The 14,664-nt window shown below is 42.1% G+C and overlaps 1 non-coding gene across 1 annotated transcript; it reads left to right on the top strand.

Annotated features, from left to right (window-relative positions):
- The first annotated feature begins 1,312 nt into the window (after positions 1-1,312).
- On the top strand, positions 1,313-1,419 carry LOC141616175 (small nucleolar RNA R71). Its single transcript, XR_012530538.1, has one exon. It is a non-coding gene; the product is annotated as a small nucleolar RNA R71 (small nucleolar RNA).
- Positions 1,420-14,664: the final 13,245 nt, after the last annotated feature.

Raw genomic sequence — 14,664 nt, forward strand, 5'->3', positions numbered from 1 at the left:
GAATAACGTTTTCAAATTTGTTAAACTATACCTGTTCCTTCGTCGGCACCAATCTCTCCGGATAAGGGGCTGAAAGAAGTAACTTAGCCCTCTCCTATAGGTCTCTCATGCCGGCATCGGTGGACTTAGGCTAAAAATCCACTACCTTCTCTTTGTTGTAGCTCGAACCCTCTTCAGACCGTCTCAAATATGAACCATTAATCATCATCGGGTCGTACTTCGGAACCGGAACAGACCCATCAGCATTTTCGGAGTAGTAGTACACCGAAACAAGTGGTCCCTCAAGTTATTTGGCATTGGAGGATGAAAAGACTCACCATCAGTAGCGTTATCGGTCGATCGACCGTGAGTGTCAGTCGATCGACTGACTTCTACAGAAACAGTAACTATTTATTTTCGCGGACTGGTCGACCGACTGGGTATGTCAGTCGATCGACTAATATACCTGGCAGACGTCTTTTTCTTGCCACTGTTCGTCACTGCCTTTTTCTTGCTTGGTTCCGCCTCATCTTTTCCAGTAGCTTCCTCGACCATAGCGGGCCTATCAAGGGTGGGTCCACTCCTCAAAGTAATAGCATTGAGGGTCTCCTTTTGATCCATCTGCGACGGTAAATGCCCCGGAGCTCGAGTTGCACTCTTGCTAGCCAATTGAGCAATTTGGCTCTCTAACATCTTCATCCCGACCTCTCTAGCTTGAGACTCTTTCAGCAACAAATTTTTCAATTCGGCAAATTCGGAACCTTGGGACTGCTGCTGCTGCTGTGGAACATACGGAGGCTTTTGATATGGCTGTTACTGCTTATGATGGGGCACATAATTCTGCTGCTGCTGCTGTGGAGGTGGAGTCGGATTAAGGATATTTTGGCTACTCCACCTCAAATTTGGATGGACATTTGGCTCAAAATAAGTGTTTGTCTGCCTATAATGTTGAAAGGCAGCACAAGACTCATAGGGATTAGGACAGTGGTCTGAAACATGTCCTTCACCTCCACATCTCTTGCAGACGAAAGGACCGTCTGAAATAGCATTCACATGATAGATCCCTTGTTTTGAAGCTCCTCCCAACTCGTACTTATCAAATCTCGCCGTAAGAGCCTCTAACGCAGCTACAGAAGGGGATTCAGCACTTCTCCTTTGATTTCCCCTAGAATTCCCATACTGAGCTTTATGGGTGGCTAAATCATCAATAATTTTCCACCCCTTAGTCTCTCCAACATTCTCCTGGCATCTGCCATTAGCTGCCGTATCCAGGATAGCCCTCTAATCATCATAAAGCCCATTATAAAATTGATTGCATAGGCTCCACTTCTCAAACCCATGGTGCGGAATAGTTCGCACTAGCTTCTTGAAACGGACCCATGCCTCATGAAAATTCTCATCAGGACCCTGTTTAAACCTCGTTATCTGAGCTCTAATGGCATTTGGCTTCGAGGCACAGAAGTATTTCTTGTAGAATGCCAGGGCAAGCGACTTCCAATCAGTGATCCCGTTGGCAACTCGATCTAGGTCTCTGTACCACTCCCTTGAAGCATCACGAAGAGAGAATATGAACATGGCCTCCTTCACCTGGTCCTGGGTCACACCGGTTGGTGGGGGTATGGAACAACAATAATCAATGAAAGTCTCCATATGCTTAGCTGCATCTTCATTTGCAGCTCCCCCGAATTGGTTACTCTCAACCAAGTTGATATAGGACGATTTCGGCTCGAGTTTCCTGTCCGTCCCTGGTAATGAGAATCCCTTATAGAGATTCTCAGCTGTCGGCTCAGAGTGACTGGCTATACTCGCTTCTTCAGCCGGGTCTGGAGATGTGACAGTCTCAGTTGATGAAGTAGAAACAGGAGATGAAGGTGGATCATCCTCAAATAAAGCGTTCTCGTAGTAACTAGACAGAGTACTCAGCTCTTCCTCTGTCGGCAATACTCTAGATGATCGTCTCAACTCACGCAAAGACTAAAAATAAAAACAACTAAAAATTTTAAACAATTGCCTCCCCGACAACGGCGCCAAAATTTGATGCCCGTCGTTGTGTGCACCAAAGATAATATTTATAATACCTATTAAAACTAACAGAAGCTAGTGGTAACAGGGTCGAACCACAGGGAGGCGATGCAAGTATTAGTTATCTATTAAGTCTTAAAGTAACGGTGTGTGGGGGTTTGATTTGATTTGGTCTATAGCTAAAGACAATAAAAGAAAAGTAAACTAAATAAACGGATGAAAACAAATATTAAAAGGGTTCTAAGATGGTCGGTTCACTATAGTTTCGGCGGCAGTATACTAGGTAGGTCTAAAACAAACACGTTAGATGGGAAAATAAGAAGTCCTTTCGGTCCATTCTTACAGGTAGCATCTTTCCATCTCGCTACAGGTCCCTAATAACACTAATACTAACTTTCGTCCTGAAAAGTAACTAAAAAGGCTAAATTAACTCATCTCTCGATCTTATTAATTTAGTCGTCTTAATTAGGTAGGCTATCTCCCTTCCCTATCTTTCGATCTTTATTGGGTCGGTCAATTCCTAGGCAGTCAACTAGTCGCGTGCACTCGATTCGTCAAATATGGAAATTAAATTATTTAAAACGAAGGTGATCTCACGTGGCCGGTCGATCGACCAGGTAGGCCAGTCGATCGACCAAGGCGCGATTCGGGTCTACTATTCTAATGCCGACTACTCCTACAGATTCCCTACATCCTAGCACTGGGTATTTAGCTACTCATGACTACGACGAAAACAACAATAAGATTAAGGAAAAAAAACTACTGAATTCATGATTGAAATAATTAAACAAACAAATAACATAAAACGATAATTTCGGCTTCGGGAAAATAATCTAGCAATTCTATATCTATGAACAAGTAGAGTAACAAAACTGAAATAAGAGCAGAAGAATACCGAATGGAATAGGAGGAAACCGAAAAGTACGAAAGAAAGTAAAGCAATAATACCGATTGTATTGAATAATTAAACTTAAATGCAAACCCTAATATTTCCCTAAAATTTTCTGATAAAAGACTTGATCAAAACTAAATAATGTCAGGTTACGTTATATAGGAATATAACGTAACACTTATTCCCAAACCTAATACACAATGGGCTTCTTAATTCTCGATCTCTTAATTCACGCAGATTAGCGGTGCGGTCGATCGACCACTGTGACCGGTCGATCGACTGGACTGCAGTGTACAGTAGCTCCTGGAACTCGTGCTCTGGTCGATCAACCATAGGAGACAGTAGATCGACCGGAGTAGCTGGTACTTGCTTCTAAATTCTCGTGGATTTGTCTTCCGGTCCTCGAAATGCGCACCAAGTTCGTTTCTTGAGTAAATACTTCATGAAAAATGCAATGCAAAATACTCGGGGACGGATTTAGCTCAATATCTACTCATTTCCGCATAAATCTGCAATATTGCATAAAAATACGAAAGTAGACGAAATGGGGCAAATAGTAGCTTTAAACTATATAATTGAGCTCTGAAATGCGTGTAAAATAGGGTGTAAAACATCATAAAAAAGACACGCATCACATAGGCAATGACTTTTCCATTTTGCATCAAGGCACAACCCAACCAATTATTCGAAGCGTTGGTATAAACCTCGAAGTTCTCACTTCCCTCAGACAACACTAGAATGGGAGCTATAGTCAAACGCTCCTTTAATGTCTGGAACGCCGTCTCACAACTCTCATCCCAACGAAATCTATTATCTTTCCTTGTCAAAGGTCTAGCAATATTAGAGAAATCCTTCACGAACCTCCTGTAGTAGCCTGCTAACCCCAACAAACTCCGAATCTCAACAACATTCTTCAGTGCTTCCCAGTTTGGCACCGCCTCGATCTTACTAGAATCCACTGAGACACCATAATTTGAAAACGCATGACCTAACAAGGCCACCCTATCCAACCAGAACTTCTCATACTTGGATAAATTAGCATATAGCTGATTATCTCGCAAAGTCTGTAGTACCAACCTCAAATGCACCTCTTGCTCCCCTTTAGTCTTAGAATAGACCAAGATGTCATTAATGAAAACCACCACAAACCTATCCAGAAACGGGCTGAAGATACGGTTCATAAGATCCATGAACACTGCCGGTGCATTAGTCAATCCGAAAGGCATCACCTTATACTCATAGTGACCATACCACGAACGGAAAGCTATCTTAGGAATATCCTTATCTGCAATCCTCAACTGGTGATAACCCGATCTTCGATCAATCTTGGAAAACACATCGGATCCACCCAATTGTTAAAAAAACGATGGTCAATCCTCGGCAAAGGATACATGCTCTTCACAGTAACATGGTTTAGCTCCATTTAGTCGATGCACAAACTCGTACTACCGTCTTTCTTTTTTATGAATAGAACTAATGCACCCCAAGACGATACACTAGATTGAATGAATCCCTTATCCAACTATTCGTCCAGCTGCTTCTTCAATTCCTCCAACTCTTTTGGTCCCATACATTACGGAGCCATAAATATAGGTCCCGTCCCCGATTGAAGCTCAACACTGAAATTATTGTCCCTCTTAGGAGGTAACCCTGGTATCTCCTCCGGAAAGACATTACCGAACTCACTAACCACTGGTATCTCTGCTGCTGATGGCTCCACGGCCCGAGTATCCCCCACATGACAAAGAATCAAAGGGCACCCCTTCCTTAAAGATGACTTTAAAGTCATCACTGCAATCATCTTCATCTTGGGTTTTACAACAAACCCCTTGTACTTCACTTTGACTCTCTTAGGCCCCCTTAAAAGACACTTTCTTTTGACGACAATCTATCATGGCCCCATACTTAGCCAATCAATCCATCCCAACTATAACCTCAAACCCATCCATAAGAAACTCAAGCAAATTAACCAGTAAGTCCACTTGCTCGACCACCATAGACACCCCTTTATACAACCTATTACAAGACATCGACTCCCCCGATTGTATAAACATGTTATCTTTTACCAACTCATACTCCCCTAAAGCCATAGATAAGCCATGACCCCTAGACACAAACGAGTGGGTTTCCCCTGAATTAAACAAAACGAAAGTCGGCGTATTATTAACAAGAAGAGTAACGCTGACAACTTGCGCATCATACTCAGCCTCCTGCTTGCCCATCATGAAGAGTTTACCACTGTTCTTCTGAGCTCCTCCCTAGACCGTAGTCGATGATGTAGTAGGCTTAGTCGCCGAATTCTGAGTCACACTGTTATTCAGGCGCTGATACGACCCACCATTATTGCGGTTGTAGTCGCCATTGTTGTTGCCTAGGCCTCCCCGATTTTTCCATGACCTAGATGGCCTGCTACTCGCCAAACTCTAGCTCGGAGTTTGCGAGAAATTCCCCTGATAATATCTCGGAAAGCCTCAACCCCCCTCACAACGCTCGTACACTCGTACCATTTGTGACCTGACCCGCCACAGTTATAGCACTGTAAGGTTGAGTTGTTGCTAGTACTCCAGCCACCCCTTCCCCATGCACGAGATCCCCCACCATAGCTAGACCCTCCAAAATTGGTCCTAGCTTGGTTGTGGTTACCCCGTTCGTGGCTTGGTTGGCTGCCACTCTTACTCTTAGCTTTCCTCTTCTCAGTTCCCTTTTCCTGGGCCTACTTGGCCTTATCAACCAACCTCTCAGCATGCCCCGATCTCTCATATGCATCTTTCAAATCATAGGTCACTCCGGTTGGTATCTTTTCCATAATCTTCAATACTAGCCCTCTCTCAAAGAAAAGAACCAAACTCTCTTGACTCAACTGCAAGTGTTCCGCATCGTGTGACAGCTCCATGAACCTGTGATAGTACTCAGTGACGGTCATGCTGTCGGTCATAGTAAAGGTATCAAACTCAGCCCTTAACTTTGCACGAATGTGCTCCGGAACAAATTGGTCCCTCCTCGCCCTCTTGAATCATGTCCAAGGAATTTCAAGTTGGCCCAGATTCCTATAGTACGCCCGAGCTCCTTCCCTCTTATTGTGCCAGCATACCCCAGCCTCATCCCTCAAATAGAACGGAGCCTGCTCTACCATCATCTCCTCCAGACAATGAACCACTTCCAACATAATCTCCATCTGTCGATGCCAGTTTTTGAGCAGCTTAGCCTCGCCAGTGCCCTCATAAGTCATAGGGTTAAAGCGGGAAACGGTGATGCTCAAACGGGATACATCCACCGGTTTCACCCTCTTTTTCCCCACATTCTTGACTGCCTCAGTGAGCGGCTCTTGCTGCTCAATCATCCTAGCCACCTCATCAAGGCTCATCTCTGAAGGCTGGAGGTAAGCAGCTGATCTCTTTGGCGGTATTTTAAGTTAATATAACCAAGACAAACGTAAGCACATAGCCAACGGCTCAAAACAAATATCACATCCGCCAAGGAGGTACTCGGTCGAGTACCTGAGGTACTTGGTCGAGTACGAGCTACTTGGCCGAGTATGCTGACTTCTCGTTCGAATACTTCGACTCCAGCAGCTTATTAAAATACATATAAAGCATACTAGGTCGAGTACGCCCCAATCTATCGAGTAATGCCACTCCTCGGCCGAGTGGTCATATTCCAGTAGCTACTGCAACAAACACAAGTACCCTCACTCGGTCGAGTGAGTGGTTACTCGGCCGAGTACCCCACTACTCGGTCGAGTTCCTTCCCTACTCGGCCGAATCATGCCAAAAAAGATTCCCCCATCACATAACCAATAAGTGTAAGTACTTAAACATAAAGTAGCAGCCTATTCACATGTTCCTATACCATGAACAAAAGAAAAACGCAAACAACCAATCATGTATGCCTTTCTATATCACTTCTATTACTCCACAACTTAAGCATCTAATTCATATCATACCATCTCGAACCACAACATGCTCATACATTCTATTCATACACGAATACAAACAAGCATACACTGATCCCTAAGACACACCCTGTAGTGACCGGTTTGAATTTGTGTGAGCAACATTGTGGTTTCGAGACGTCTCTCAAACAATTGTGGTAGGTCCAAACAATTTATACCTGGGTTCATTTTAGTTAGACACCCATGTTCATTTTGTTCATTGGTTTTTGGTTCCAAAATCGTCGCTCTGATAGGACTTTGCAACACCCCTATACACCAAGTTGCCTTACCAAGGACCACCTTAGCATATCAAGGTGCTCCCATCTCGGTTAACCGAGGTCAAATATATCAAATAGACCATCAAAGAACATTTGATAAAAGTACCAAAGCTGTTTAAACAAATAGAACTCAAAGTCACAATAAAACTGTTACAACTCCAAAACAAACGAAAAAAACTAATGTTTAAGCAACAACGGAAGCTAGATAAACACAAGGTGATGACTCGGCCTTATCCAGAACCCACGCGCTACATCCACAGCCATTACCTACTAAACCAACTTCTCACCATCCCCGAATGGATCACCACAGTTTTGAAAACTATAAACGGGGTCAGTCAACTGCATAACCAATATAAGAAATCACAAATACAAAATTTAATACAATAACCAAACTATAGTAACCATCCTCCAAACTCCAATAGTAACCAGTAACTGACTACAAACCCAAGTGCAAAGCCCTGCCAGGATACCCATCGCAACAGATAACACACACCGCCAGTGGGGGACCGGAGCCTTGCCCACAAAATCCCTGCTCATCGCAATAAGCGAACCCAGATCATTAATGTGCACATCCCCATTGTGACAGCAGCCACAAAAGGCGAACATGGGGCTGGAACCATCTCCTGAAAATTCTCCCTTAACAACAATAACAATCAACAATAGAGTCTCAACTAATCTCAACCAAATGATACAAGTTACACAATCAACCGCACCTAATCTTAAATCAATTATACAATCAACTGAGTAGAGAAACCCTACCTTTTCGCAAATCCAAATCAAGCACAGCAATCATGCTAGAATGCCTCCTCTACGAAGTCCTCACCTATTATAATATCACAAAATCAATATACTACACATACAAAGACTAATCATCTAAAACCTCAAATTAGAGTTTGTGAATGATAACCAATATATGTCAAAGACAAAGGTAGAACACTTACGGATTGAAAAGACGCGAAAGAAGGAAGGAAACCCTCAAATCTATGAACCTTAGCCTTGGAAATGATGAAGGTAATTAGAGAGCAGTGTTACGTAGTTGAGAGTTTAAAAAAGTGATTAAAAAATGTTTTGAAAAATATTAAGAACTGATAACACGACTTAAATATGCGTCTCTAATTAACTTAATCAAACCACGGAAACTAACCAGTCAAACCGGGTACTCGGTTGAGTACCTAAGGTACACGGCCGAGTGCACCCAAAATAGTAGCCTGTTTAAAAGCACTCGACAACTTACTCGACCGAGTAAGATTGGATCAGAAAACCGTAGTATTACATCCCACTCAAAGAAGGATGTGCACATTACGGACTTGAGTTTGGAGGGACTTGTTTGGTCGAGGCACGATGTCTGGCAGGGGATTTGAATCGATCTCTGACCCGGTACCACGGACATGTTCCGAGTACCTAGTTATGACTTGCAGTGTCGGGGGTGTGTCCCTGGCCCGGTACCACGGAAGCTAACCAATGTTTTAAAATGTCTGTGGTGAACCATATGATGATTTTTGCTCATATGGGGAGCAGTGGTTGACAAGTTTACATAGTTGTATTAAGGGGATTATCATTTGAATCTCTTAACTTGTAACTTAACTATCTGACTACAACTTATCTATTTTAAATTGTTGTCACTAATTACTTTTTACTCGTTGGTTCACACTACAAACTTGGGTAACCAAGCGTGTAACACTCCCGTAGATTGGGATGGCCTAGCGGAAGGGTCCCGACTTATGGGGGTGTTACAAAATCACACAAACACATGCCAACACCCGTCTCCTTCACTACCACAACTAACCCGATGACTGTATCACAACACCGCCACCAATAGCCGCACCGTAGCGCGAAAGTACTAGCATCGCAACACGGAGCACCGTGCCCGGATTGCAACCTGGAACACAACAACCAGGTTCACATCGCAACACGAAAACTAAACCCAGATCCTTAATGTTCACATCCTCCTTGAGGTGGGAGGGACAAGGAGCGACCTCGGGGGTAGAGCCTGTCTCCCGCAACTGCCTCAGGAACAGAACCTCCAACTCCACAAGAACAAAACACAAAAAAGTATCATAATACAATATGCCAAATCACCGAATAACAAAAATACGATATCACAATCACATATGTTATAATACTCCACTGAACCGAAAACATTATTCGGTTGGGGTAACCCCTTGAAGAGGTCCATTGATTGGCTTAAAATCTTACTAGTTCTTAAATGGATTAAAAGTATTACTCATATCAACAAAGTACACTTTCGTTTCGGGTTATCCATTTAAACGAACTCCACGGTTAAGTGTGCTTGGCTGGGAGTAGTCTTACGATGAGTGACCTCCTGGGAAGGTTCCCGAGATGCGTATGAGTGAGGACAAAATGCATTGAAAAGGACCTGTATTGATCTGTGTGTCATGTACACAACCTGGTGAGCTATCGTGAGTAACCGCTCCTGACCCAAAATTTAGGCTTACCCTCATCACGACATGCTGCCACTCGTTAAGTCCAGCCTCTGTCACCACCTCGAAGAAAGAATAAATCTCCATGGACACCGTCGTACCAGCTCGGCCCAGGTACTTTAGCATCTCAGGGAAAGATAGGGGCTCGACGGCCGCCACATCAATCGCCTGCCAAATCTAGTGTGTCATTTCTAAGCTACTTTTAAAGGAAGTTATCATTTCAAGCAGCCAAATAAGAAGTATACTCACCACGATCGGTCATACTTAAATAAGTAAATGAGTTTAAGTGATTACAATTCCAAAACCAAAACTATAAAGTAAATACAAGTGTTCCAAAAACAAGCCAACCGAAAAGAAAACTAAGTTCATGACACAGCAGAAGACTCTAATAACAAGTAATGACACCATCCTAGCTATCCCTCACGTAAGCCATCTCCTACCTGCTCAATAAGTACTCACCATCCCCGAATGGAACACCACAGTTTTCAAAACATTTAAACGGGGTCAGTTACTGATTACACAAAACACAATACAAAAGATACAATACACAATTTACCCCAAACTCCGTCGCAACTCCACACACCTGACTACACACTAAAGTGTTTAGTCCTACCAGAATACTCATCGCAACAGATATTCCATGCCGCCAGTGGGAGACCGCAGCCGTACCCACCAAAACCCCGCTCATCTACTTCGATCGATAACCCATGTTCCTTAATGTGCACATCCCCTCCTATGGCGGGTTCCACAGAGGGCGAATCAAGGGCGTGAAGTCACTCCTGGAAGTGACTCCACTGAGCCGAGGACACGCCTCGAGAACCACAGACAATTACACAATCAATTATGCAACAACAACGCCAACACAAAACCAACATATTATTGATCAACAATGAACACAACCATCACCAACAATTATGTAATCAATAACCGAGTAAGGAAACCCTACCTGGAATAAGAAGATCACCACGATCGTCACAAAGTAGCTATTCAAAATTGTTCCTCTACGAAACCATCTCCTATAATTACACAACCATACAATCACTATCTAATACAACATCATACTCCTAAAAACCCCTAAATTACCCAATTAGGGTTTTAAACAAAATCAATGAAAAGGTATGAATACTATATAAGGATTTTACCCACGACACGACGAACTCAACGGCGTAAAGAACACGACGATCCGACAACCTTAGCTCTTGAGTTTTGATAGCAATGCGAAGATGAAAGTAACGTAACTTGTTTTCTCTCTTGAAGGTTTTTAGAAAAGATAAAAGTTATCAAGAAACTTACGAAAAGTTTAAATATCAATCACGGGTTGCTAACAAGACCCGACTAAAATATTCCGCAGAACCGACTTACTCGATCGAGTACATCACTTACTCGATCGAGTGACCCTTACTCGATCGAGTGCCACACATACTCGATCGAGTAACCATTAGACAAAACACAGTTTTGATAACCAAACTTACTTACTCGACAGAGTAAGCCCCACTCGATATAGTACCCAAAAGCATGAAAAACGTAGTATTACAATCTTCCCTAATTAAAAGGAACTTTGTCCCCAAAGGTCAACCCATCCTCAAAAACAAAACATACCAACTCAAACACGACACAACAACGCAACTAAAAACCCAAAACAAAACTCCCAACCACAACTCCAACCGATTCAAAACAACTACTAACTATGCAGGGACTAACATAAAAGAAACATGGTTACGTCCCCGTAACCACACATACCTGATCAAAAAGAGACGGATACCGCTCCCTCATCGCCTCCTCCGCCTTCCAAGTAGCTTCCTCAGCCTCGTGATTAGAGCATAGAACCTTAAGCAACACCGTTTCCCGAGACCTAGTTTTCCGAACCTTGCGATAAGAATCTGTTTTGGCACCTCAAGATAAGACAAGGACTCATCCAACCGTATGTTCTCCACCTCTAGCACATGTGAAGGATCGCTCACATACTTCCGTAACTGACATACATGAAACATATTGTGCACCTATCCAAAGCTGCTGGTAGCGCTAGTCGGTAAGCAACCTCTCCCACACAATCTAAAATCTCATATGATCCGATGAACTTCTGGTTCAGCTTCCCTTTCTTACCAAACCTCATAACCCCACGCATAGGAGAAACTTTCAGAAGAACTTTATCCCCAAAGTGAAACTCTATGTCACGACGATGCAGGTCTACTGATGTAGGTGATGTCTTCGGGTCTCCCAATCAAACACATTTATAATACTCAACAAACAACTAGTTAGTGGTAAGTCGAGGTCGATCCATGGGACGGTGTGCTTTGGGTTCTAAGTCTATCCATCTCAATTTATGCTAGTGTCACAATTGATTTGGGTTTGTAGTCGTGTTCTAGACTAATGCAAGCAATAAAGTAAAACAAGCAATAAAAGAGGGATGTAAACAAATGATTAAGAGTACTAGGATATCATGGGGTCATAGGGATTCATGAGAGTGGATCACACAAACATGTTTCCTACTAGATGCAAGCAATTATTGTTGTGATGGATCGAGTTGGTTAATATCTTACAATCCTAGGAAGGTTTGGGTCCCGGAGCCGAATCGATTAGATTGTACAACACCTACAAGTCGACTTAATCCTCCCTATCCAACTATATGCATGGTCTAATGAGACTCGAGTTGGTTTATGTCTTACAAGTCTCATTGAAAAGATAAGTGATGGTTCTAAATGCAAGGATTCATAGGCTTAGCATGGCATCAAACATAACATGTGCATAAGTTGAAATCACAACAAGCAGGCAAATTAATTATGGAAGCATATTAGATTAAGCATGAATCATTCCCCGTGTATATTTCCCCTAATTACCCATTAATCCTAGCTAAGAGACTACTCACTCATTATCAAGTTTAGCATGCTAACAAGGTTGTCAATCATATTAACAAGGCCAAACATGATGCACAAGTAAGAAAGATTAACAATAATTAAAACAAGGGTTAAGAGAATTATGCCTATGGAGATTCCAAAATAATAATGCAAAGAATAATAGAAGAACTTGATAATTGATGAAAGGTTGTCAATCTCCCAATAAACCCAATAATCTTCTAATTACCCAATAATAAACTTGAATTACTCAATAATAAATTTGAACAATAATTAAGGAAAGATTAATGTTTAATTTTTGGAAAGATTAAATGATAATCTATTCTAATCTACTCCTAATCTAATCTAAGGAAGGATTGATTTAACCTAATGAAAACTTTTCTGGTTTGATTATTACAAATGAAAACTCCGGTCTCTTTTTTGCTAGTCTCTCAATAAATATACGCATCCTTCATAGACCAAGAAGAGAACGTAAGAGTTGTAAGAGAATCCGAGCGGATTGGTCTCGGGACACTCGGATTCTGGGCTGTGTATTTATCTTTTCTATCTGTCTAACAATCCGAGCGTCGTGAGGGGAAGACGAGCGGATTGGGTCTCAGGAATCCGAGCGTCTTGAGTCTCGGGACGAGCGGATTGGCGGACAGCTTCTTTGTTTGACCTCGGATTGTAAAACGGACGTCATTTTCTCATCTGGACTTCTAATGGAGTGATTCAACAACTAGATCACTTGTTTTTTCGACGCCGTTCCATCTAGCATACTTTCATAGCCAAAGGAGCAACTCTTGTTTTGGGTTTCGAGCAAATTCTTCTTGTAATGGCTTCCTTGCTTTTCCTCCTCTTGCATACCCCTTATTCTTGTGTTGTTGGCTCTCGTTCTTGCCTCCTCTTCATACTAGTCCATCCAATATCACCAATAACCTTCCAAATAAGCACGAGAGATGGGAATTTCCGCCTCATTTATCTCCTTTTCTACAAAAACATATGAAATGCACTAGAAAAGCAAATAGGAAGGTTTTGACGGATAAAATGGTCATGAAATGTTATAAAAGTATGCAAAATAGGTTCAATTAGTGGACTAAATGTGCGCAATAATGTTCACATAAAATATCCCCAAACCGAACCTTTACCCGTCCCGAGTAAATTGGTGACAAAAACTAGACCTTTATTTAAACTATCCTAATAACATAACCGATGCGAGACAATTAGCGGGTCTCACTCCGCCCCTTCAACTCACAACAAGACAACCATGAGGTAGGATGCCTTCTTGCAAGGCAAGGTGGGTCTTGCCAAAATGGCGACACATCCAAGCATTAAAGTACACAAAATCAAGTAATGGATGCATCTACAAAAGAAAAGCCACTATCCTCATCTAAGTGGCGGAAATTATCTACAAGGGAAGCAATTCAAGGGTGCACACTCCTTCATAGATGCAATTTCTTCAAACTACTAAGCCTAGAAGGATACCAATAAATCACCTCCAAATTGTGTCAAGCTAGGGTACCTTTGTCCTCAATCGTTATATGCTTTTGTCAAGAATAGACTCCCTGTGGTGTTAGAAACACTGGAGTATCGCGGAATTCCCCCTCTTGCCTAGACAAGAAGAAGGGTCGTCCCCTTTCTACCATGCACAAAAATGGATACGATGGATAAAAGGATCGATAGTATTTGAGTTTCATTTGGGAGTTTGCTTTTGTTGTTTTTCCCCCCAATTTCTTGTGGCATATAACATTTGAGAACACTTTCTTTTTGCCATTTCTTTTGATTTTTGGCATTTCAACACTTGACAACTTTTCAACTTTTGCATTTTTCTTTTGAACATTTTCAAAGTCACCCTAATTAGTAACGAGGGTGCCTTATATTTGAAGCATAGGAGTTCTATTTTTTTGTTACTCCTCTTTTATTTTGATGCATTTTGCAAACTTTTTCTTTTCTTTTCTTTTCTTGAACTCAAATTTTTGAACAATTTCTTTTTGTGCCCATTCCCTTTGATGACAAAATGTGGTAGAACATGGATGAATGATGGTTGCATGGTTTCAAGGGTCACCTTGGAATAAACGGTAGCCAATGAGTTATCACACCACAAGGTACTCTTGACTAGGCCTTAATCCATGGGTCAAAGGATACTAGCATGACACATTATGGGGTGTTTTACAAGTATTCTAACAAGCAAAGTCTTAAGAAGAAAAAGCATCTACTAGGGCCTATATACACTTGTCAAGCTTCCCAAGTAGACGGTTTCGCTAAAATTTTCTAACCATGCAAACTACAT

This window comes from Silene latifolia, chromosome 11, assembly GCF_048544455.1.
Source record: "Silene latifolia isolate original U9 population chromosome 11, ASM4854445v1, whole genome shotgun sequence".
Taxonomy (NCBI): domain Eukaryota; kingdom Viridiplantae; phylum Streptophyta; class Magnoliopsida; order Caryophyllales; family Caryophyllaceae; genus Silene; species Silene latifolia.